General features: G+C 31.9%; 2 long non-coding RNA genes across 3 annotated transcripts; both read right to left on the bottom strand.

Annotated features, from left to right (window-relative positions):
- Nucleotides 1-3227: 3227 nt before the first annotated feature.
- Nucleotides 3228-6319, bottom strand: LOC114177029. Its single transcript, XR_003603095.1, has 2 exons — nucleotides 5802-6319; nucleotides 3228-3559 (listed from the first exon to the last, which is right to left on the bottom strand). It is a non-coding gene; the product is annotated as an uncharacterized LOC114177029 (long non-coding RNA).
- Nucleotides 6320-14196: 7877 nt separating this feature from the next.
- On the bottom strand, nucleotides 14197-16976 carry LOC114176730. 2 transcript variants are annotated; one of them, XR_003603045.1, is made up of 2 exons: nucleotides 16425-16976; nucleotides 14197-14566 (listed from the first exon to the last, which is right to left on the bottom strand). It is a non-coding gene; the product is annotated as an uncharacterized LOC114176730 (long non-coding RNA). The 2 variants fall into 2 exon arrangements; XR_003603044.1 differs by having other exon boundaries at nucleotides 14278-14566; nucleotides 16445-16973.
- Between the last annotated feature and the right edge of the window lie 7132 nt (nucleotides 16977-24108).

The raw sequence follows: 24108 nt of genomic DNA, 5'->3' as shown, positions 1-24108 counted from the left end.
GTTCATGCTTATTGTTTTAATGATCACTTATCTTATTTCATCAACTTAAATTGAGTGGAAATTAGTTCAAGTTTAGATTAGAATCCAATCTTCTAATGTTGCTAGATGTTAAGAATAGATCTATCTGCTTTAGCTAAATATAGAATCTTCTTAATGCAAGGATTCATTCAATGAAGAGGTTAAAGAAATCACACTAAGTTTGATAACCTTAGATTCTATATGCCAGTAATGGATTTAGGATTACAATAAAGAAAACTTTAAGGAACACTAAGCAATGAACAAAACTTATAAGCGAGTAGATAATAATGCAGTGGAAAAAGAGTGCAGTAGAAGATTAGCCAAATTCAATCCCAATGTTGTTATCAGCATCAATCAATTTAATCATTAAGCAAAGTTATGTCTTCAAATATTCCAAATCTTACCTCTATTTTATTGCGAATTCAAATAAATCATAAAGTATTGTTTTATTCAAATCAAATTCCGGTGGATACGACCTTGTTGTGATACAATTGAAATAAAGCACTTTCCGGAAAGATTAGATCCATATTAGACCATCGACAACACTACATTTCCAATACTTTTCAAACATTATGATTGCATAGAAAACATATTGTGAGTGTGTGTAAGAAATTGAATCAGATAATTTTGCAAGATCCACAACATCAACAATACTTCAATTGTGGAAAGATGTTGCCAGAGGGAGTGGTCGATATTATGGCCCTGGTGACTTGGGTACCAACAATTAACATGGCGTGATATCCCTCACTCAACCTTCCTTATTAGCTCGCATAGTTCAACAAAAAGATGAACATGCACGTCAGACTAGAAGGCTTCTACAACAGGCAAGACAAGCCATTCTGAAAGTTGAAGCAAATGCAGAAGAGTTGGTTAACACAAAAACAAAATTGTACCACGATGCACGATGAAATGAAGTCAAGGCAACAACAATTAGCCTCGGTGTTGGAAAGATATGCTGTAGACACTTGCACTTGCACTACACTTGCACTTGCACTAGTTAAGTACATCCTCATTATGATGAAGATTTGGATGATCAACCCATTGCGTGAACTTGACTTCTTGATATAGCCTCTTGATCAATTTGATTTGTTCAATTGTGATTTCAAGCTTCACATTTTTATATATCTTGATCAATACCATGTCAACCCAAATCTTACATTTACCTTTTCTTTTTTTGTCATGGAACTATCTTTCTATCCATGTACATAACAATCAAAATGTGCAATTCTTATACAATTATAATCCTTGCTGCTTGTGCATTAGGTTTAATAATTTCACCGTATTAATAATGTGTAACAGTGAGAATGAGAACCGTACTTTGTGTCAATAATATGAATTATGAGATTCTTGTACGCATGCAATGGCCAAAGCGTTTTTGAATCTATAATTGCTGATAGTCATTTAGTCTCGTGTTTGTTTTATCATTACTCTTGTAAAGGAAGGTGACAGGGAAACGACGAAGACAAAGTTAAAAGAAACTTCACGCCAAAACTTGTCGTAGATTTTCATATATGTTTGAAAGGGAGTTCAAAAAGATGAGAAAAAGATTTAATGAATTGAAAATAATATGTAGAATAATCTCTTGTTCACACGTTACTAGAAACAAAAACAGTTTCATCTGCATCTGCATCTCTCTTTTCAGTAGTACATCAATAAAAAACAAACAAATGAATCCAAAGTTTAATCACATCACATATGATACAGCTCATGATCACGATCATTTTTATCCGATAAAAGCCTAAGAACAGTTTCATAACATGACAGGACCACCTATTTTCATTGTAATAATTACAATGACCCACACGGTTGTGTAGTGAGGACCATGTGTGATTTTCAACCCGACAACTTGTTCAAACAAAATAAATTCACATCCACAAGATGTAGATATTGAAGGTACATTCATTGAATGAATGAATATAACATCCCATCATGCAAAATTATTCTACCCATTCACAACACTTTGTACGCGCAAAATATATATATATAGAGAAAGCATGTCTCATACAGAAATTTCTTTGAAAAAATCTACCCCAACCTGTTAACTGTTTTCTTTCTTAACCTTCCAGAAGTACCACATAACTCAAAAGTCTGAACTAAAAATGAATGTTATAACAATCATAAATATCAACACAAACCAAACAAAATGTAGGAAATTAATCCCTTTCCAAAAGAATGATTCCTTTCCAAACAGAAACGACAGGGGGAGTCAACTCTTGACTAATTGTATCAGACTTTTTGTATAGAACCAATTATAAAGCATAACAAAAATGTAAAAGAAAATAAACTCATATCTAACTTACTATCATCCAATTGTGGATGCGTTTGATTGAGTTTTTCCTTTTAGAAAATAAAATCACTTTTTTCGAGAGAAAAAGAAAAAGTATTTTATTATATTTGTTATAAGCTTGTTTAAACCTTTAAAAAAAAATCTGAAGCAAAAAATATACGTTGAAAACAACTTATTTCAATAAACAACAAATAACTTACTAAAATTAGCTTGTATAAAAACTATTTTTAACAATACGAATGACACTTAACATACAAATTAACTTTTTTTATATAACTATAAGCAAAGGCAATTTCTATGTTTATAAAAACTAACTATTAATAATCACTAAAAAAACACTTTAGCGACAACATAGTTGAATTACTAAGACCCTTTTCAATGGCTTTTTAGTTTCATAGGAAGATACGAACAAAGTTGAACTAATTCTTCAGTTTAAGAAGTACACAACATTTGACTCGTGAATACGAAGGCTACAGATAAAACTTCACCGTTAGAGGAAAGACAAAGAACGACTTAGTTAACAAGTGCTATTAAACGTTCACACAAAGTCACTGCGATTTTCAGTTTGGGTTCGTTTTACAATAGAAAATGTCAGTTGTTGAGTTACAGGGTATATAGAAAATTTGGACGAAAAATACCCTATTTGTTTCATTGAATATACTTTTTTTACGATAAAAAGCATCATTTAAAAAATAGATTTGAGTATTGGAAGTTATAAATTACAATCAGAATCGAATCCTACTTTAGCATTTTCATCTTTATGTATAGAAAAAATGATTTCCTTATGATTCACTTTTTCATTATATTTACAAAACATTAAACTTGGTGTTAGATACATATACTCAACGTATACAAAAAATAGTTAATGATTAACAAATTTGTAACAAAACAATAAAAAAGCATTACATTTAAACACATGCACTGCTATATAAGGTTCACTTAATCATTGGCTTGAAATACCTTCATAACAAACAGATTTAAAACACAGACCAGATGAAAAGAAATCCAAGTACATCACATTCCAACACTCATGGTGTTTTTCAGAGCATAAAAGTTTCAAGAGATATGAGTTGTTGAAAAAAGAGGAACGTCATAACAAGAGAAACAAATATCCATCTGGGGAAGGGCCTAGGTTATTACAATCCACAGAAAAACATAACACAAACAAACACCAAACGTAAAGTAGGAAAATAGAAATTGCAGATCATTGGCTTGCAGTACCAATGTGGCCCTCTTAAAACTTCTCTCCCAGCACTGCTTAAAACCAAACAAAACCAGAAAACGTAGACAAGGAAGAGTCAGATTTGTGGTAATGGAAGTCAGAAGCAAGAAAGTTATAAACATGTGGTAAAATTTTGTAAATTCTAATCTTTTTTTTTTTTTTCAGCAATGTAAAAGCTAATATAACTAACTACGATGGGATTTGTGAGGGACTCAAATCAGAAGGTAAAATTACAAGGAAAATATATTTTGACAAATTTTAACAAACAAGTATTTAAAATAAAACAAATTCTAAACATTTATTATTTTATTTTTATAACTTTCAAAAAAAAAATTATTTTATTTAATAACTTTGTTAATTTAATCAACAAAATATTTATTAAAAAATCATTTTTAAAATTACAATACATTTTTTTTTACATTACACTGTTGTAATGTTGACTATTATCTGAAAGCGTGAGACACCATAAATATCTATTGTTCATAATAATATATATATTATAGACATCAACCTCATGGATTATACAGCATATATATCAAAACTTTTGGTACTCCTTTCCCCTTCTAGTTGAGAGTTCGTGATAATATTATAAAAAAAAGGTTAAATCATAATGTAATAATATTATAAACAAAATATTCATGTAAGCGTGCCATTTCACCAATTTCAATTTAACATAAAACAAAAGTCGACCTTTATTTTCAAATTTAAAATATTGGAGAATTAGTTTATAAAAAAAATTCAGTGAAAATTTGTGAAATTGAAAAAACAAAAATTTTTTAAAATATAGTGAAGCCTAACATTAACTTTGGGATAACAAATTCCAGTCTCATTATGTAATTAGAGATATATCATCTTAGACATATAAATAATGAATTGATGCGATATAAATCTAAAACAATAATTAATTTTATATTTTAAAAACACAAATATTAACAACCTTTATTATAGCTGAAACTAAAACTAGAATCTACTTTTAAAAGGAAAGAGAAACAACATAGTTTACCTATACTTTTCGTGCACACACAGAATTTTATACATGTATCTTTTATAAGAGCTGGAAGTTGTTATGGTTTGTTTAAAATCAGCCTCAAATTTTGTGACAGGTTAATCATACTAACATAATCCAACTTTGCAGAAGTAAATTAAAAAATTACAGAAACCAACGAATATAGCGGTGCCCTCCACATTTGGAAACTCATTGCATGAAACTTATTTAAGATCTATTACTCTGAGCATGTCCTTGTAGATATAATAAACACAATCAAATAGTCTTTACCTCTATAACAGTAACAGAATTATAATTATGCACGACATCACTCACAATTGCTAATTATGCAAAATAGTCTTCTCACTTCCACTTTAAAACAATTATATTTGCTAATTATTTCAATTTTACCTTTTTAATACAAATACCTGAAAATCTTAAAATAGCATGTGAAGTAAACGTAGATTGCGACTTTTTCTTTACATCGAACCACTGTTTTCTATCAAAAAATGTCTGACGGCACGATGAAAGAGAATATTCAAAGGACAAAATAAAATAGTGCCTAATTAAATTTTCCTTTCTTAGTTAAAACTTCATACTTAGTATAACATGTTTTAATTGTATTTCATATTAACATTTCATTTAAATTTTTCTCATTTTTTTTAATTTTCATAATTTTAGGTTTTACTAAAAATATTCATATTTCTTGCAATTTTTTTTAAAAAATTTTTTTTCGTAAAAAATACTTATAAATTTTATAATGAAAAAAAATTGTAGAAAATTACTACTATTTTTTTTAAATGTTTTATAAAACATTCTTCACAACAAATTTTATAAAAAATATTTACAAATTTTATAATTTTGTAGGAAATAATTACTCACACAAAAATTACCTGCCAATTAAGATTCTTAGAAAAAATAACAAAAAAAAAAGTATTTTCTTACATATTTTAACAAATTTTATAAAAAATATCATATAATATAAAATTTTTTAGTAATGATAATGGTAATAAAACGGAATTCATACTGACCCAGTCTTCCTCCCATCCCCAAAATTGGGTCAAACAAGCACAAAAAATAAGGGAACCAATCATCATTGTAGGTTAGACCAAGAGTAAAAGCTTGAGTATTTTTATTTTAATTTTTTTAATAATTTCTCTTATCATTGAAAATCAGACATGAATCCCAGAAAACTTAATATACAAAAGTTTAAAAATTCATGATCATATAAACATTGAGTCGTAAAACACTAAGGGAGTGCTTCTTTATGCACTGTGATCATAGGTTACCTTAGTTTCAACCGATACGAATATCGCAATCTTTGAAATTCTGATATCCAGTTCCAAGGTTGGTGAAGGATCCACAAGTAGTGCAATAGATCTTACTGCTTGTAGTCTTTGTTACAGAAGAGGATGTGGTCTCTGATTCCACTTTTACACCGTTTACCACTGCATTCTTGAACTTTTGACCAGCTCCACCGTGGTAAACCACTTTATCAGACCCATTTCTTCTTAGAACACATGAACATGACTCACTTTTAATCTTTGCATCTTCGAAATTTTGTTGCCCAGATCCGTAGTTCTTGAACGAAGCTGCTCTCGAAGGAGCGTTTCCCTTGGACTTGGGGTTAGGGTTTATAGCTTTTCCCATGGCTGTGGGATTAGTAACGTTGATGATCTTTGCTATCTCTCTCACTCTCCCTCACTGAAAGACGAGAATTAAGAAGACTCCAAAATTAAATGAAAATTCTTTACGACTAGTCAATTTATACAATTTCTTTTTTCTCTAGCGTTTAGAAACAATGACAGAAGGTTTCACCCCTTTCCAAATTTGAGAAACAACAAAGAAATGTTAGTTTGAGGTGCAGCGTTGGGGTAAATACATAAATACATATGAATGTCTAGATACATAACAGTGGATAAAAATACATATGAATGTATAGATACATAAATACGGTGTAAGTTATTAATATGCCAACCTCTTTAATCATCTTTTGCTCGTAACTAACGAGTTCTGCGAAAATAAAACAATTCTTCTCCTTTATCCATTTTATTTGTGAAACTGATTTTATAAAAGACAAAAAAAATTTAACTAATCTAATTAATGAATGAATAATCCATGAATTGCAGTGTGTATGTATTAGTTTGTGTAAAAAAAAAAAAAATGAAAGTATATATGTTTTAGTCAAAAACTGTAAAGTGACTTCTAGTTAAAAGCATTCCAATGACTGTATATATAAAAGGAACTTCTTTTCCACGCTATATAATGACTTCTATAAATAAACTCTTAAAATCAACTTTCTTAATTATTTTTTGGGATAAGGCTTTGCAGAACAATAAATTGGTCACAGGGTTAATATTTCTCTATCTCTTATGTTATCTCATGTCTCATTACATATAATATTTCGTTACACCATAACAAGAAAAAATGTTTATTAGTAACCAATTATAGTGACCATTAATTATTATAATGATTAATTTAACTATCAATTTAAAAATAAAAAATTATTAATTACTAAAATAGTTATTATTATAGTGATTATTTGGACTTACAAGATAGCAAGTAGAATAATATGTTAAGCAGTCCTGGAGTACATTACAGCTCCGTACAGTAACCAAGGCACACCACGATGCCAAAATAAAACATAGAGAAATAACGACAAAGTTTTCAAAAAAAGAAGCCCAAAGGCTAGACAATACAAGGGCCATTGCCCTAAAAGAAAGCCCAATCAGCACAAGAAGTCCAGCCCAAGAAGACTATGCAGCAAAGGGTAAGCTAGAGCCAAAAAGATTTTCATCATGCAATCAGGTATACTTTCACAGTCCAATATACATACAACACCCAAACATGTTATGACTTTCAAATCAATACACTAAGACTCGACTTGACTCATCCGAATATGTATAACCTGGTCGGATTCAGCGGATGCTTGCACTTGTGGTGGATACCTTTGCTCACCCCCGAGCTATGTGTTACAAGTGTTACAATGAATCAATTCTCTCACACATAAGGTTAGCCCTTAATGAGTTTCAAGCCTCCTGCTACTCTCACCACAAGAGTCAATCCGCTCTAAGTGAGACTAACTGACTGCTTAGAGTGTCAGGATGCAACCTTACCTTGAATCCTTACCAGACTATATAGATGGGGCACCACCATGGACACCCACTAACAGGGGCCATGGAATTACGTCCCGACCACTGAAACACGACCTTGAAATCTCACCTAGAGATTCCAAGGAATTACGCACTGACACAGACCAATCATACTCAATCAATAAAGAAAGATTTATCATGCACATAACTCTCATGCAAACCTTTATAACCAAATCCTCATTCATATTCGATGTTGAATCCATTCCAACTCATCATTCCCAATCCATGAATATAGGATTTCACCTCATACCAATACCATGCCATTTTGATACCAACCATTTCATTGAAATCACATGCCAAGATTTATCCAAGCTCATCATTCACAACTCATATACCCTCTTACTCATGCATCTTCACTCATCTCATGCTTTAACATAGCAATCCAACTTAACATCACATTATGCAAACGATTTAGGAATTTTAGAAATAAAACTGCAACTTATGTAAAGCTTAGAAAATTTTTGTATTTATATTCAAATTAAATATGATTGAATCAAGAACCAAATGAAACAAGAACCAACTTAATTGAATAACCATAAAGAAAGTTGTAAACCAAACAAGCAACAAGGTCAATGTTGTTAACAACTAAACTACAGTGATCTTGCGATAAAAATTGCTCTCACTACATAGCTTTGATTCAAGATTTGACCGGTCAAAGTCAAAAACTATGTGTTAAGGATCAGCTGTTAAAATATCAGCACGATCCAACGGTTAACAAAGTAGTAACGTTTATTTTACGAAAAGTGTGTAGTGTTGTCAACAACCAAACTACAGTGACCTTGCGATAAAAACTGCTCTCACTACAGAGCTCTGATTAAAGATCCGACCGATCAAAGTCAATAATTTTGTGTTAAGCATCAGCTGTTAAAATTTCAGCTGGATCCAACGGTTAACGCAGTAGGAATCTTCATTTTACGAAAAGTGTGCAATGCAGAAAAAGAGTAGCGCCACATCAATCAAACATACTCGCACACCATACATTTTTATTCGACAAACAACCTCATTCAAGCATCACGTCCATACAAACAGACCAAAAATCGACAAAATAACTTTAAATACATAAACCCTAGCTTCCCTTACCTGGAAAATGCTAAGCGGACTAGCACCTAAAGCGGAAGCAATCAACGGAACTGAAAACAGTGAGGGGTGAATGAAAATGAGCTATGACATAGACTAGCATGGAACTAAAGATTGAAGAAAAGAAGAGAACATAGAGAGCTCAACTTACTTGGAGTGAATCGTTCAACGGAGAGGAAAAATAGGGAAGCTCACTCAAACCCTAGCAGAGCTTCTGTTAGAAGGGAAAGAGGGTAAGAGCATTGTCTTTGCAAAGTGTGGCAGAATGAGAGGGGTTAGGCTGCCTTAGGGGCTTTGGACACCCTATGGATCAGCCCTAGGCCCAACTAGTTTAGGACAATCCCTCTTACAATAAGGAGGAGAACAAGGTGGGTCTTACATTCACCAAAGAAACTTTCCATTTTGTTCTTCTTGAAAAACAATAGAAAGTGATTGCAGAATATATAATTTAGAAACTTTTCAATTTTTTAAAGTCATTTATAACTTTTATGTTATTTACAGATCATCTTTTTTTCTCAAAGAAATTATTTTTTGAATCATACAATTCAAAAAAATAATAATACATTCCAAGTTATTAAAAAATAAAAAATAACATTCAAACTATATATGTAAGGTATAAACTAAAAATAGTTAAGATCTAGAAGTCTTTTTCTAAAACAAAAATTGCTTCCGGATTATATAATCTTAAAAACAATTTTTTACCTTTGGATTCTATAATCTGAAAAGGAAAAAATTATAATTTTTTTAATATGGAGGTGCAGGTAAAAATATATGGAAATGCAGGAAGAAGCTGCCAAATAATCACCATACTCTTTGTCTTTTATTCACTAATTGTCTATTAATTTGGTTAAATATCACTTCCAATAATTTATTTATAAAATATAGCTTAGCATAATTTTTTTTTTATAAGAGTAGAATTTTAACAATTAAATTTAGTGGTTATAAAAAAATACTTCCCATCTAGTCATTAAAATAGTCATTTTTAAGGCATTTAGGATAAATAATTATTTTCTCACAAGAAATACAGGTATAATAAAGTTTTAGTGATAGTTACTTCGGGCACTCCACATTAATTATTAAAGTATTAATAAAAATTATTTTAAATACATTTCAAATTTGATTTTATAAAAATTAATTAAAACGACTTTCTAATTTGATTATTAGTTTATTAATTAAAGAGTAAATATATCAAAAATTTTACTTATAAAAATTTTCTATAAATAACAATATATAACTACTTTTATATTTCACACAAAAATACGCAGAATAGAGAACCGCTTTTATTGAACTAACAATAAATCAAATGTTAGTATTTTTAGTTTTACAATAAAATTATTTGATTTTTCTTAAAACAATTGAAAAAAATATTCTTTAAATAATAAATAATTATTGTAATTTATTTTAAAAAATTTAAGGAAATAGATAAATAATCTTTAAATTTAATTAAGTTTTTCATATTTAATTAAAAGTAATTGTTTTATCATTGATATCATAAAGTTAATTATGCAAAAGACCTATAAAATATTTAAGAGTAAGAATATTTTTTTTAGGAGGAACTTGGTTACTTTTATTATTAAAATGTTTGATCAATAAAACGAAAATTACCTAATTGAGTTTTATATTTTAAAAAACTATCATCTTTCTAAAAAGTATCATTTTTCCTTTAACTACATACTCTCTGAAACTCTGACCAATTTTTCTATATATGTTTGAAAATCAGAGTGTATTATAACATTGTGTTTGGATGATGCATTTCAACAATTCTAAAAAATCGAAATACATTACATTTGAAATTCTTACAATTGAATTTTCTTCATTTTTAAGTAATATGTTTGGATAGAGTAATTGAAATACCTTACATTTCAATTTTTTGTTTGGATAAAATAATGGAATTTCTCTTATGAGATAAAATTTCATTTTAATAATATATTTTAATATATAAATTTTGAAATTAAATTTAACAAGTATAATTTTCAACTTAAAAATATTTAAATTTGGTCAAATTAAGGTCTTCGACTCAGCCCGACCCGCCTACATCATCGAGCTCGTCTAGTTCGTCAGGCTAGTCCGGCTTGACTTGTTAAGGTCATCGGGCCAGTCAACCCGTTAGGATCATTGGGCTGGTCGAGCCCGTTAGGATCATCGGACAGATCAGGCCTGTTTGAATCGTCGAGCTGATTAGGCACATATGAGTCGTCGGGTCAGTCAAGCCCATTTGGGTTGTTGGGCCGGTCGGACTCGTTAAGGTCATCGACCCAGCATGACATGTATGTGTCATTGGGCCCCTTAACCCATATGGGTCATCGGGCCCGTCCGACCCGTCTTAGTTATCTAGCCCATCGACCTGTCTTGGTTGTCGGGCTCGCCCGACCCATCTAGGTTGTCGGGCCTGCCTGACCCGTCTGGGTCATCGGGTTTGTCTAACCCCTTTGAGTTGTCGGGCCCATCCAGCTCATGTGGGTCAAGCTCGCTCGACCCGTCTTGATCATTGGGCACGTTTGGGTCATCTGACCTGTTTGGGTCGTCCGACTTGGTTTAATAATCAATCCTACCTAACCCGCCTTGATCGTCGGCCCACCTAACCCGTCATTATTGTCGGGCCTGTTTTGATCGTTAGGCTGACTTGGTCCGTGTATGTTGTCAGGCTGGCACGACTCGTCTTAGTCATCTGGGTCGTCTGAGCCAAATTGACACCTCTAATCTTGAACAATGAGGAATTTCACAAATTGCGGAATTTCAATTTTCTTCCTTTTTGAGTGAATTTCAAATTCTACTATTTTAGTGATTTGAAATACCTTCTTAAAATTACTCAATTTCAATTCCCTTCTAATTTCTTAATCCAAACAAGTCATTTTACTTAGAAGAAATTAAAATTCTCCAAATAAATAAATTACCCTCTTAAATTGCCTCATCCAAACACACCTTAAGAGTCTGAACATATAGTACTATAATTTTGGTCGATAAAATTTCATTTTGAGTAAATTCATTTTTAACCCTTCTCTTAATCAATTTTTAGTAGTTTTTAATACAAGCACCTAGGAGGCGTTGCATGTCGCTTAGAAGGCTCAAAATGAATTTTTGTTTGACCGAAATTGTTAGGGTGTGTTCGGATAATCAATTTGAGTTTTTATGTTCAAGTCTAGAGTATCTTGCAAGGTTCAGAGTCCTTGGAACTTTTTGAGTGAGAGAACATAAAATATCGGTAAGGGGAGCTAGCTTTCTGGTTGCTTTGTTTTATTATATGCTTATTTGATATGTGAAATATATATATAAATAAATATATATATATATATATATATATATATATATATATATATATATATATATGTGTGTGTGTGTGTGTGTGATGATTCATTATGTGTAATAATGTTGGCTATTGTGTTAAATATCGGTTGATGTGATTAGTTGAATGATTAAAAGTGATTGAAAAATAATTTAAGGATAGATATATTAAGTTGGGATAATTGGCTCTTGGTAACCTATTTTTAAACTGAAATGTACCTATTGAGGCTTGAAAAACGATAAAAAAAAAACATGTTGGGGCCAATTGATCAAGCTGTATTTATCAAGGTTATGAAATTATACATGCTCATTCAACAAGTCATGCAACCACCGAGTGAAAGTGAAAAATTGAAATTCAAGAGAGCTTAAGATGCTTCACTTTTTGGGAAAATCATAACAAATTGAAATTCCAGAGAGCTTAGGATGTTTCACTTGTTGGAAAAGCCATAACTCCCTGAGCAAGTATAGTAAAAGTGGCTCTCAAGGGTTTCAGTCACAAGGCAAGTGGTATTATTGTTGAGCGAAAATATTTTATGAAAATCCAAAGAGCTCAGATTCCTTAGATTGTTGAGCGAGGTTGACTTTACTTGACAAATTTCTTGGACTTTTGCTCTTGGACTTGGTTGTTAAGCTAGTCAATCAATTTGAGAAAACTCATAAAGCTTAAGGATAATTAACTACGATATTTTTTACTTTAGGCAATAGAAAAATTATCCAGGGTTTAAAATCGTGGTCTAAATATGGGATAAGGCAGTGATTTTGTAGTGTGCGTTTGGTTAAAATATTTATGTCTTGCTTTTGTATTTATTCTTTTAAAAATTATTGCCTATTTATATAAGGAAACATGTAATAAAGTGTGGAAAAGTAAAGACAACGATTTATTAAGCGGTACCAATCATAAAATATGATAAACACAAAATTTTCGCTGAAACAAAAAAGTGACGCTCCTAGTAAAGACAACGATTTATTAAGCGGGACCAATCATAAAATATGATAAACACAACATTTTGACTGAAACAAAAAGTTAAGCTCCCACTAAAAGAGCTTAGGTATGGATTCTTTGTTCACTCCAAAAAATCATTAAGTCATTCTTATATTGTTTCAGTGTGATCCAACGAAGAACGAAGTAGGAGTCGTAATTTTTGTAAGGCTGCTTGTAAACGGAAATATGGTGGCGCCCAATAATGCCTTCTTCTTCGTCGATTCATTCTAACACCCTTTCTAATTTGTTTCTTATCCATGTTTCGAAGCTTGGGTCAAAACAAAATTAAACTCTTAATGTGTATCTACAACCTAATAGTACGGTACAAAAAAAAATGATCAGCGAAGATACTTACCCAACAACCAAAAATACTTCTCTTCTCTATCAGCGTTGCACTGCAAAGTTCCGTTTTGGAGAAGAAAAATTATAAGTTGCACGTCCCACATAGACCACACATCAATCTTCACTCTTTTTCCTCCCCAAAAGTTTTCTGAATTCCCCTAATAAGCTACACATGAAACCCTTAAAATAATGTTTCCAGATTCATACACTAATTCATAATAATTGCTCAATAATCTGAATTAAATTAAAATAATATCTCTTCAAGTCTTTGTTTATTGTCCACATATACACTGCACTTAGCCCACACTTTGACTAGATTCATTAGCTCACCATATTTGACCGAGTTGACCACTCCTAATTTAAATTTCAATTTTTCAAGGTATTTCTCAACTTGGTCTGCTCCAGTGCACGTTCATGCTCCTACCGGCTTAAAAATCTAATCTTAAAAAAAAAAATAGTTTAATAAGCACAGTTCATATATAAAATCAGTGTTTTAATATTTTAATTATATTTTTAAATTTTTTTAATTTAAATTAGAATGTAGTGGATACAGTATCTACGGATAAAGATACTATAATATCTATACCTATTTCGTTAACATGTGGATATAAAAAATATACATACCTATTATTTGTAGATATTTATTTATAATATTCATTTTCTACGCGTTATAAATTTTATATGTGGATACAGATTTTTTTTATACCCAATTAGTCCACATCAAACTCGAGAGCAAGGTTGGTCCAAAAGGATGCAATTGGTAACAGACGAGAACCATCAAGAAAATGTCAAAGCGAAATGATTAACAAATTTGTAACAAAACAAACAATAAAAGGTATTACTTTGATATTAGAGAACTTGGGTGGTTAAGCCATTACATTTTAAACACATGCACTACTATAAGGTTCACTTAATCATTGGCTTGAAATATATCTTCATCACAAACAGCACTATATTTAAAAGACAGACCAGAGATAAAAGGAAATCCAAGTACATCACATTCCAACACTCATGGTGTTATTTAGAGCATAAAAGTTTTAGGAGATATGAGTTGTTGGAAGAAAGGGAAGGCATAATAAGAGACACAAATATCCATCTGGGGAAGGGTCTAGGTTATTAAACTCCATTGAAAAACTTAACACAAGTAGGAAAATACAAACAGCAGAACATCATTGGTTTGCAGTATCAATGTGGCCCTCTTCAAACTTCTCTCCCAGCACTGCATAAACCCAAACAAAACCAGAAAACGCAGACAAGAGTCAGATTTGTAGTAATGTAAGACAGAGGCATGAAAGATATAAGCATGTAACGTTTTCATGCAAAAAATGGTTCCAAATACAACACTCTCATACAATAGTTACGCTCAATCAAACTAAGTCATACCATATGGAGTTCACATATCAATGAATATTGTGCCGATAAACAATCATAAAAAATAAAACAAAGTCTCATAGCATCAAAACTGTGAGAAGCTACAAATATTTAGCTGCACAGGGGAATTCAAATTTGCATCACTTACACAGCTAAATAAAGTCTTAGCAAAATTTAGCAATGAACTTTCAAACTTATCCTTTTACCTTATTGTTGAGAGTTCGTGATATCTGAATGAGAACACTCCTAGTTTTGTTTACCATATTACAACAAAAAGGTGAGACACATTATTTAAAAACACAAAGTTAAATCATAATGTCATATTATTATCAAAAGAAAATATTCATGTCAGTGTGCACCATTTCACCCCTTTTGTTATCAATTTAACATAACACAACAGTTGACTTTTATTTTCAAATTTTAAATAGTAGAGAATTAGCTTATATAAAAAAAAAAAAAAATCTCAATGAAAACCTAACATTTTTTAAAAGTGTGTATAATTAAAACTAAAATTAATTTTGGGATAACAAATTCCAGTCTCATTCTATATTTAGACATATACCACCTGAGATGATCAAGTGACGTTAGACATAAATATTAAATAGTTAATGGATGTGATATAAACTAAAACAAGAGTTAATTTTATATTTTAAAAATGCAATAGTAAACAACTTTTATAAACACTAAAACTAAAACTAAAATTTACTTGCTTTTAAAAGGAATAAGCACACACAGAATTTATTACATCAATGTCTCCATTACAAGAGCTGGAAGTTGTGATGGTTTGTTTAATATCATCCTCAATTTCTGTGATAGGTTAATCATACTAATATAATCCAACTTTAAAAAAGGTAAATTAGAAAAAGAAACCAACAAAGATGCCGCTAAAGTGCCCTCCACAAACTCTATTGCATGAAACTTGCTCAATATCTATTACTCTGAGCATGTCCTTGTAGATATAATAAACACAATCAAATAGTCTTTACTTCTATTACAGTTCCAAGATTATAATTATGCACGACTTCACTTACATTTGCTAATTATGAAAATAGTCTTCTCACTTCCACTTTAAAACAATTATATTTGCTAACTATTTTAATTTTACTTTTTTAATACAAATACCTGAAAATTTAAAATAGCATATGAAGTAAAAGTAGATTGCGACTTCTTCTTTTTTTATCGAATCACTGTTTCTTATCAAAGAATATCTGACGGCCTTATGAATGAAAATATTCAATTAAGGCACAATAGTACAATATTAATGCCTAATTAAATTTTCGTTTCTTAGTTAAAACTTCATATTTAGTGTAACATGTTTTCGTTGTATTTCATATCAACATATCTTTTAAAATTTTCTAATTTTTTTTTTGTTTTCATTTTACATAATATTAGGTTTTTGCCTTTCATTATCCTAACAGCTATTGATAATGCTAATCAGACGTAATTCATGCTGACCCAGTCTTCCTCCCCATCCCCAAAGGTGGGTCAAATAACCTCAGAAAATAAAGGAACCAATCATCATGGTTGGCTATACCAAGAGTAAAAGCTTAAGATTTTTATTTTACTTTTTAAATAATTTCTCTTGTCGTTGAAAATCAGACATGAATCCCAGAAAACTTAATACAGATGTTTAAGAATCCATGATCATATATACACTCATAAAAATAAACCTTAGAGTCGGAAAACACTAAAGCAGTGCTTCTTACCTCACTGTGATCATGATTACCTTAGTTTCAACCGATACGAATCATGGAACCTTCGAAATTCTGAGATCCGGTTCCAAGGTTGTTAAAGGATTCACAAGTACTGCAATAGATCTCACTGCTTGTGGTCTTTGATCCAGAAGAGGATGTCGTCTCTGATTCCACTTTTACACCGTTTATCATTGAATTCTCGAACTTTTGGCCAGCTCCACCGTCGTAATCCACTTTACCAGACCCATTTCTTCTTAGAACACATGAACATGAATCACTTTTAATCTTTGAATCTTCGAAATTTTGTTGCCCTGCTCCGTAGTTCTTGAACGAAGGTTTTCTCGAAGGAGTGACACTTGAACAGGGAGCTTTCCCCTTGCCCTTAGGGTTTCTAGTTTTTTCCATGGCTATTGGATTAGAAACTTGATGATCTTTGCAACCTCACTCTCCCTCACTGATAGACAAGAGAATTAAGAAGACTCAAAGATTAAAAAAAAAAGAAACACTTTCAACTAATCAACTTTCATAATGGGAGATAGGTTATAATTTATTTTCTCTTGCGCTTTGAATGATTCCCCCGCTTGGGTTCTTTATTATTTAAAATTCTTAATTATAAGACGACTTTGACGAGCTTAAGAAAAACGATAACGACTTGTAAAGAGTTAAAAGCAAATAAAATGAGAAATCTTTCCTAAACTATGACACGTTTGAACTTAAATTAATCGGTAAAATTTATTTTTGTATGAAAAAATTATGTCATAGAAACAATGACAGAGAGTTTCATCCCTTTCCGAAACTAACATGAATATGCGTTGTTTAGCCCTATTTTGAGAAACAAGAAAGAAATTATAGTTGAGTTGCACCGTTGGGGTAAATTCTCCACAGTTGGAAACTTGAAGTATGTCTCGATAATAATGAATGAAAATACATCCTCATAGATACACTAACGGTGTGTTTATTCATTATACCGAGTTTGTAAGTTTGAAGGGAGGGTGTGTTAATATTATACCAAATTTGTAAATTTGAAAAGTTGTGGGTTCAAAGAGTTCATGAGAGAATTTATATCTATTAACAAAATATTAACAACTAACATTTGTTGAAAAATAATTTTTTGGGATAAGGCCTTGCAGAACAATAAATTGGTCATAGGTTTAGTTAGCCTTACCTTGAAGCTTTTATGGGTGTGTCTAACTGAGCTAACATGTTGTAGGATCTTTGATGGATGTAGAAGATTGGTAGACCCTAGAGAAGGACCCACGAGGAGGGAAAGAGAGAGAGGGAGTATTAAAAATGGGTTTTTAGTGAAAGGGAAGTCATTGCAAAAAACCATGTCCACGAATCAATAAAAACAAAAGGTGTTATCTTATTCTTCACATAACAAAATCTAGTTAATCTGCACGGAATCAAAACTTCTATATGTCAAATAAATTAATTTAATTTCCATGATGGGATTAAAGCCTCTCAGCTTTGCTTTTCTTGTTAAGAGAAAAGACCAAATCAACGAAACAACACCTTTGTTTTACGTGGAAACATTCTAAAATGGTTATTACCATCACCACAATTTTTTTTAAGGATAATGATACAGTGTCTTAGTTTTTTAACCCAATTTTTACCCGTCTACGTGGCATGCATTATTTTAATATTTTTAAATGAAACGGTAATTGGAGGCAGCGTCTCAGATAATTTTGCGTCATGTGCACGCGCGGTGAATTGGAGAAATATTTTAAAGAAACATAGTGCGTTGATTCGTTTTCCCTCGTCTTTCTCCTTCCCCGCAAGTTTCTTTTTCGAGCAGGTCACACAAACACAGAGGTATTTGGTCCGCAAGAGTTTTTTCTTCCCCAAAAGGTTATTCTTCCATAAAGGTTGGTGTTGTGGGTAGCAGTGAAAGCGGATAGCGGAGTTCTCGAGAGTGGTTTGGGTTGTTGGAGGTGGTGGGTTCGGCGGAAAGTGGTGGCTACCGTTTGGTGCATTGCTTGGGCGCACTCTTGTTGGCGTAGTTGTTGGTTTATTAAAGGCCATTCACACAACGAACATTTGGCCGGTAGGTTATCGTCCAAAACCCCTGTTTGAACGTGGTTAGTTTCGAAATGCTTATTGGTTGAATGTATGGCTTTGATTAGCATGCAGAGGTATTTGCGCCATGTTGCCACTAAGTTTCATGACATAATATTTTGTGTGAGGTTGACCAAATATCAAATTCGAGGGTCTCATCTGGTATATGTGTTAAAACTTTGACAAGTGTACCAAGTCGCGCAAGTAGTAACCGGTAAGACTGGGATATCGTTTCCCAAGAGACTCGTGTATACTAAATAATTGCGTAATAAGTGACTAATTTAAACTAATGAATAAATTCATAATTTGGGTTTTTGTATGCAAGAAATTAAATATTTCATACACAAGTAAAATTGAACTTGGATATTTGAAGACTCTAGAAAATGGTAAAGACTAGAAATGCAATGGATTGATATTGTTGGAGTTAGACTTCACCTACTTCACTCTCATGTATATTAAGCAATAAAACTCTTCTCCATTAATTACTAATGTCAACCCACAAGTCTACTCAAACTCTAATCCCATAGTTGAATAAGCCTAGGTTTCCTTATTTAGAGTCAATTCCTTGAATCCCTAAATAAACAAACCCGCTTTACAAATTAGGGTTTAAGACAACTAATGGGTCAAGTTCCATTCCTAGATACAAGTTCCATTAGGTATCTTGTTCCAATTCAAGGTTTCAAGAGATATTTTCCAATACCTAATGACCCAAATATCATGCAATGAATGGGTAAAACAAAGCAAGTTTTAAATACATAAACAAAGATACTAGAAATCAATGGAAGAAGTATATATATATTCAAACCATTCGAAAATACATGAAAGTTCAGTGGCTACATCTAACCCCAACAAAAATGGGTTTAGCTCTCCATTGTCATGGAGAGCTCAAGCTTACAAAATGGGAATGGAAGAGGGAGGAGACACAAAGAGGAAGATGGAGTTGTTCCCACAAGCCCTAGCAGACCTCCAAGCGCTCCAAGACGTGTTGTTCGAGCTCCAAAGTGTCCAAGATCCATTTCCCCTCGCGAAAACAGAAGAAAAAGAGCCAACTTTCCACATCAGCAAACACTGGCGCCTGGCGAAAGGGTCTCACTGCCAGGCGCAAGCCACCAAACAGGGGGCTAGTCTTCCCGCTACCGCCCGGCGGTGACCAAGTGCCGCCAGGCGTTGACCAGCAGTGGCGCCTGGTTGGTGCTAGTCTGGCGCCTGGCGTTGACGGTATCTGCCGCCTGGCGCTGCCTTTGTGTCGCTAGGCGCTTCCTGTTGACATTCTTGCACTTCTCCTTGCTGTTCCGGGTTACTCATTTGTTGGGACTCTTGGAACAAAGCTTCCGATCTATAAATAGACAAAAAATGGGGATTAGTGGTATATTTAGATCAATGTAACCCAAAATGTATTTATTTATAAAAGTAAGATAAATTTGAGGATTAAGTAGGTTAAAAGCTTTGGAAGAGATGATTTTGCTATGAAAATGTAACTTGGATAATGGTAAAAATTAACATTATCAATATGTAAAGTTTTAAATATTCATTAAGCAGACGTTAACCTCACATAAATTAGGAAACCTAATACTTATTTTTTGTTTTTTGCCAATTATGACCTTAACACCAAATTTGCTACCTTGATCAGGAGCAAACATATCAATCAAGTTGTTCTTAGTGGTCCTAATATTGTTGTAGTATGCAAACTTATAATTTCATATTCACCCCGCTCCACCAAGATAGGGAAGGGCTGGAAGGAATTTTGCAATTAACATCAATTGAAAGAAGGAGACCGTGTGCTCTTTGAAGTGGATCACGCTGATGCCGATGAATTCATTACAGTCTTTGTCAACAAATGTTTGTGTAACGAGTAACTATGATGTTCAAACAATTAGATGTGATGTTATGAATGTTAAGTTTTTTTTTTAAATATGATATTTGTGTTTTCTGGTGAATCAGGTGGTACTTTAAATATATGTATTCCTTGTGGTATTTGAATGAAGTGTCCTTTTGTAATTCCATAAGTGTCTTTTTACACTCAACTTTTTGTACATGCACTACTGAAACTGCTTTTCAAGGGTATTTTTACATGAAATCTGGTTTGGACACAATCCAAAGGCCATACTAATAATTTCATCACCATGAATCATGACCAAACATCTCAAATAAGTGATTGGAATTGAAGATTGAAATAAAAACCAACTTCTCTAGTACGAAAATGAAATGTCCTTTTCTAATTGCATAAGTGTCTTTTTACACTCAACTTTTTGTATAGACAGTACTGCAACTGCTTTTCAAGTGTATTTTTACATGAAATCTAGTTTGGACACAATCCAAAGGCCATCCAAATAATTCCATCACCATGAATCATCACCAAGCATCTTAAACAAGTGATTGGAATTGAAGATTGAAATAAAAACCAACTTTTCTGGTTCGAAAATGAAGTGTCCTTTTCTAATTGCATAAGTGTCTTTTTACACTCAACTTTTTGTACAGACAGTACTGCAACTGTCTTTTTACTACACCATAACTGCCTTTTTCATATGTACTTTATGTACAAACAACATGTCAAAACTTTCGTTGACCACCAACAATTTTTTATTTATTCTTAAAATTTAAATTACAAAGATTCTTCATCTTATTATTGGAAAACCATCTAAACAATGATTCCCAACTGATATGAACCATATACAAATTAATTCCGCAACTGTCTTTTTACTATAACATAACTGCCTTTTTCATATGTACTTTATGTACAAACAACATGAACCACCTACAAATGAGTAACGTAACAACCTTTTCACAATACCATAAGTGCCTATCAATAACTCCCACAACACATGAATTCTTAAAATTCAATAATTGTCTTTCTGAGATATGGTTTCTGTACCACAGACTTACCATATTTTATTTGCTAAATAATTCAGTACAAATCACCAGAAAGACTTTAGAAAAGTCATTATTTATTAATTGCACCATAACAGAACAAAAACACAACAAAAAAAATTGTTCACAACTTCATGTTTCATACATTTGAATTACAATTCTACATTCTTATAATTAAACAAATGAAAATGATATTTCATTTCCATCAAACAAAACAAAATAGATACATATTGCTGCAACTCCAACAACTATTTTGGTATCCTTTTCTTCTTTCGACTATAAATTACGAACGGAGTTTGGATTACACGGCTTTTGAACCGTAACTGTGGATCATTCCTCATACGACGTACATATCGCTGTTGGTTACATCTTTGTCTTCTGTAGCTTCACTTGGAACATGCACTTCATTTCAATCGTCGAACAAGAACATACGAATGGGGTTTAATTTGGGGAAAAAACATCACAAAAATAAGGGATTGCAATCGGGGTAGGAAAACATACAAAATTGCCCTTTGATTTGGAGAAGAAGAACACCAAAATTAGGGCTTCCAATTGTCGACAAAGTTGCGGCAGCGATCCACCTCTGTTATTATTTCCCAAAACCGCACTCTCGCTTTTCTCTAAACCGCACTCTCGCCTTTTCCCTAAACCGCAACGTTCACTTCTTTTTTCTTATGTTTTCTCTGCAGCGTGTGACCTTCAAACCTCAACATTCACTCTCGTTTCGCTCACATGTCACTGCTCTTCTCATATTAAAAAACATTAAAATAAGGCATGCCACGTAGGCAGGTAAAAGTTGGGTCAAATAAGTGAGGCATTGTATCATTATTTTTTTTTAACTACCGCCACCATAAAATTACGAGTTGAAGCGTTTTTTTCTTTTCGAAACATCGGTTTGTAAAACTATAACTTTTTATTGATATTTTGAAGTTTATATTTTATTCCTCAATTCAACCAATTGAAACCCTTATCAATTGGTCGAAAAGGTTAATTAGCCTGAAGCTTTTATGGGTATGTCTAACTGAACTAACATGTAGGATCTTTGATGGATGTAGAAGGTTGGTAAACCCTAGAGAAGGACCCACGAGGACAGAAAGAGGGAGAGGGAGTATTAAGAATGGGTTTTTAGTGAAAGGGAAGTCACTGCAAAAAGCATGTCCACGAATCAATAAAAACAAAAAAGTGTTATCTTATTCTTCACCTAACAAAACCTAGTTAATCTGCACGGAATCGAAACTTCTATATGTCAAATAAATTAATTTAATTCCCATGATGGGATTAAAGTCTCTCAGCTTTGCTTTTCTTGTTAAGAGAAAAGACCAAATCAACAAAACAACACCTTTCTTTTACGTGGAAACATACCAAAATGGTTATTACCATCACCACAAACTTTTTAACTATTGCCACCATATAAAATTACGAGTTGAAACGTTTTTTATTTTTGAAACATCGGTTTGTAAAACTATAACTTTTTATTGATATTTTAAGTTTATATTTTTAGTTGATATTTAAATTTATATTTTCTAAGCACTTTTAAATTATAAAAGTTTGATTATTATTGACAAGACAATCATATACGATAAAACTACTGCAGTTTGATTCAATAATAGTAAAGTTCATCGAACATAATATAATTCAGATCAAAATTAATGTTGTTCGTTCAAATTTAGTATAATTTGATTTAAAAGTAGTGTAATTTGATTAAAAAATAATATAGTTTGGTTCAAAAATATTGTAGTTAAAAAAAATCAATTCATAATAATTTAGTTCAGTTTATATTGGAGTGCAATTTAGTTTAATATAATATAATTCAATTTTTTAAAATAAAAAACAATTTAGTTCAGATATTTTAATTATTTTTTCAATTGAGTTTAGTTTATACAAAGTAACTCATTAACATTGTTTAGTTTTTGTACGGACAAAACAATTCTATACAAGTGATAAATCTTACTCCTTTGATCACCTATTTTATAGAAAAATGCTATGATTTCAACCATTAACCGGTCCTACCACTATTTCACTATAAGAACACTATATATCAATTAACAATGATTTTTGCAGAATTCAAGTTCGCATCAGCACATAAATTTGAAAATGAATATTAGTAACATTAATTCTTAGATGAAAAGACTTTGTCGAAACATTGGTTCTCATTAAAGTTTGCGTCCTTGTATATATAAATCATCATAGTGGCTTTGTCGAAACTTTTTTAGACGTAGAGTTGGATTTTTGGTGCCTTGAGTTGAATAAATGACTTTCAATCAATTACAACGTCAGTTATATAGATCAAGGTTTACGTTAAAATCGTGTTTGCGAACACGATTTCTGAACAATAAAAAATGGTTTGATCTGAGTACCAATCTGCCTATTTGAGTAATATCAAAAAGAAAATTCACCCATCTTAATTAGAAACCCCAAAAACTGAAAAAGCAATTCTTTAGCTTCAAACGCAAAGCCAAAAAGTTATATTAGGGTCATCTTTATATAGTGATGAAGTAAGGTGACAGAGTAGAGCACATATTAGATTACTTCAGGAATTTTACAGTAGAAACTACTTAGGGTTCCAGCACCACTATCATAATATTATTAGCATATATAAGATCATAGACACACACCTTACACACAGGCCCACAAAATGAGCACTTTATGATTCTTATTCCCACAAGATTACACTATATATATTATAGCCCTTCAAAGTGATAGCTGGTGAATCACTCGTACCTAGCACCAGTGTTAAACTTGGCCCTTCCAAAGTCCTGTTTTCCTGAACCTG

Source organism: Vigna unguiculata, chromosome 3 (genome assembly GCF_004118075.2).
Source record: "Vigna unguiculata cultivar IT97K-499-35 chromosome 3, ASM411807v1, whole genome shotgun sequence".
NCBI lineage: Eukaryota > Viridiplantae > Streptophyta > Magnoliopsida > Fabales > Fabaceae > Vigna > Vigna unguiculata.
This window is presented reverse-complemented; position numbering and strand designations above follow the sequence as displayed.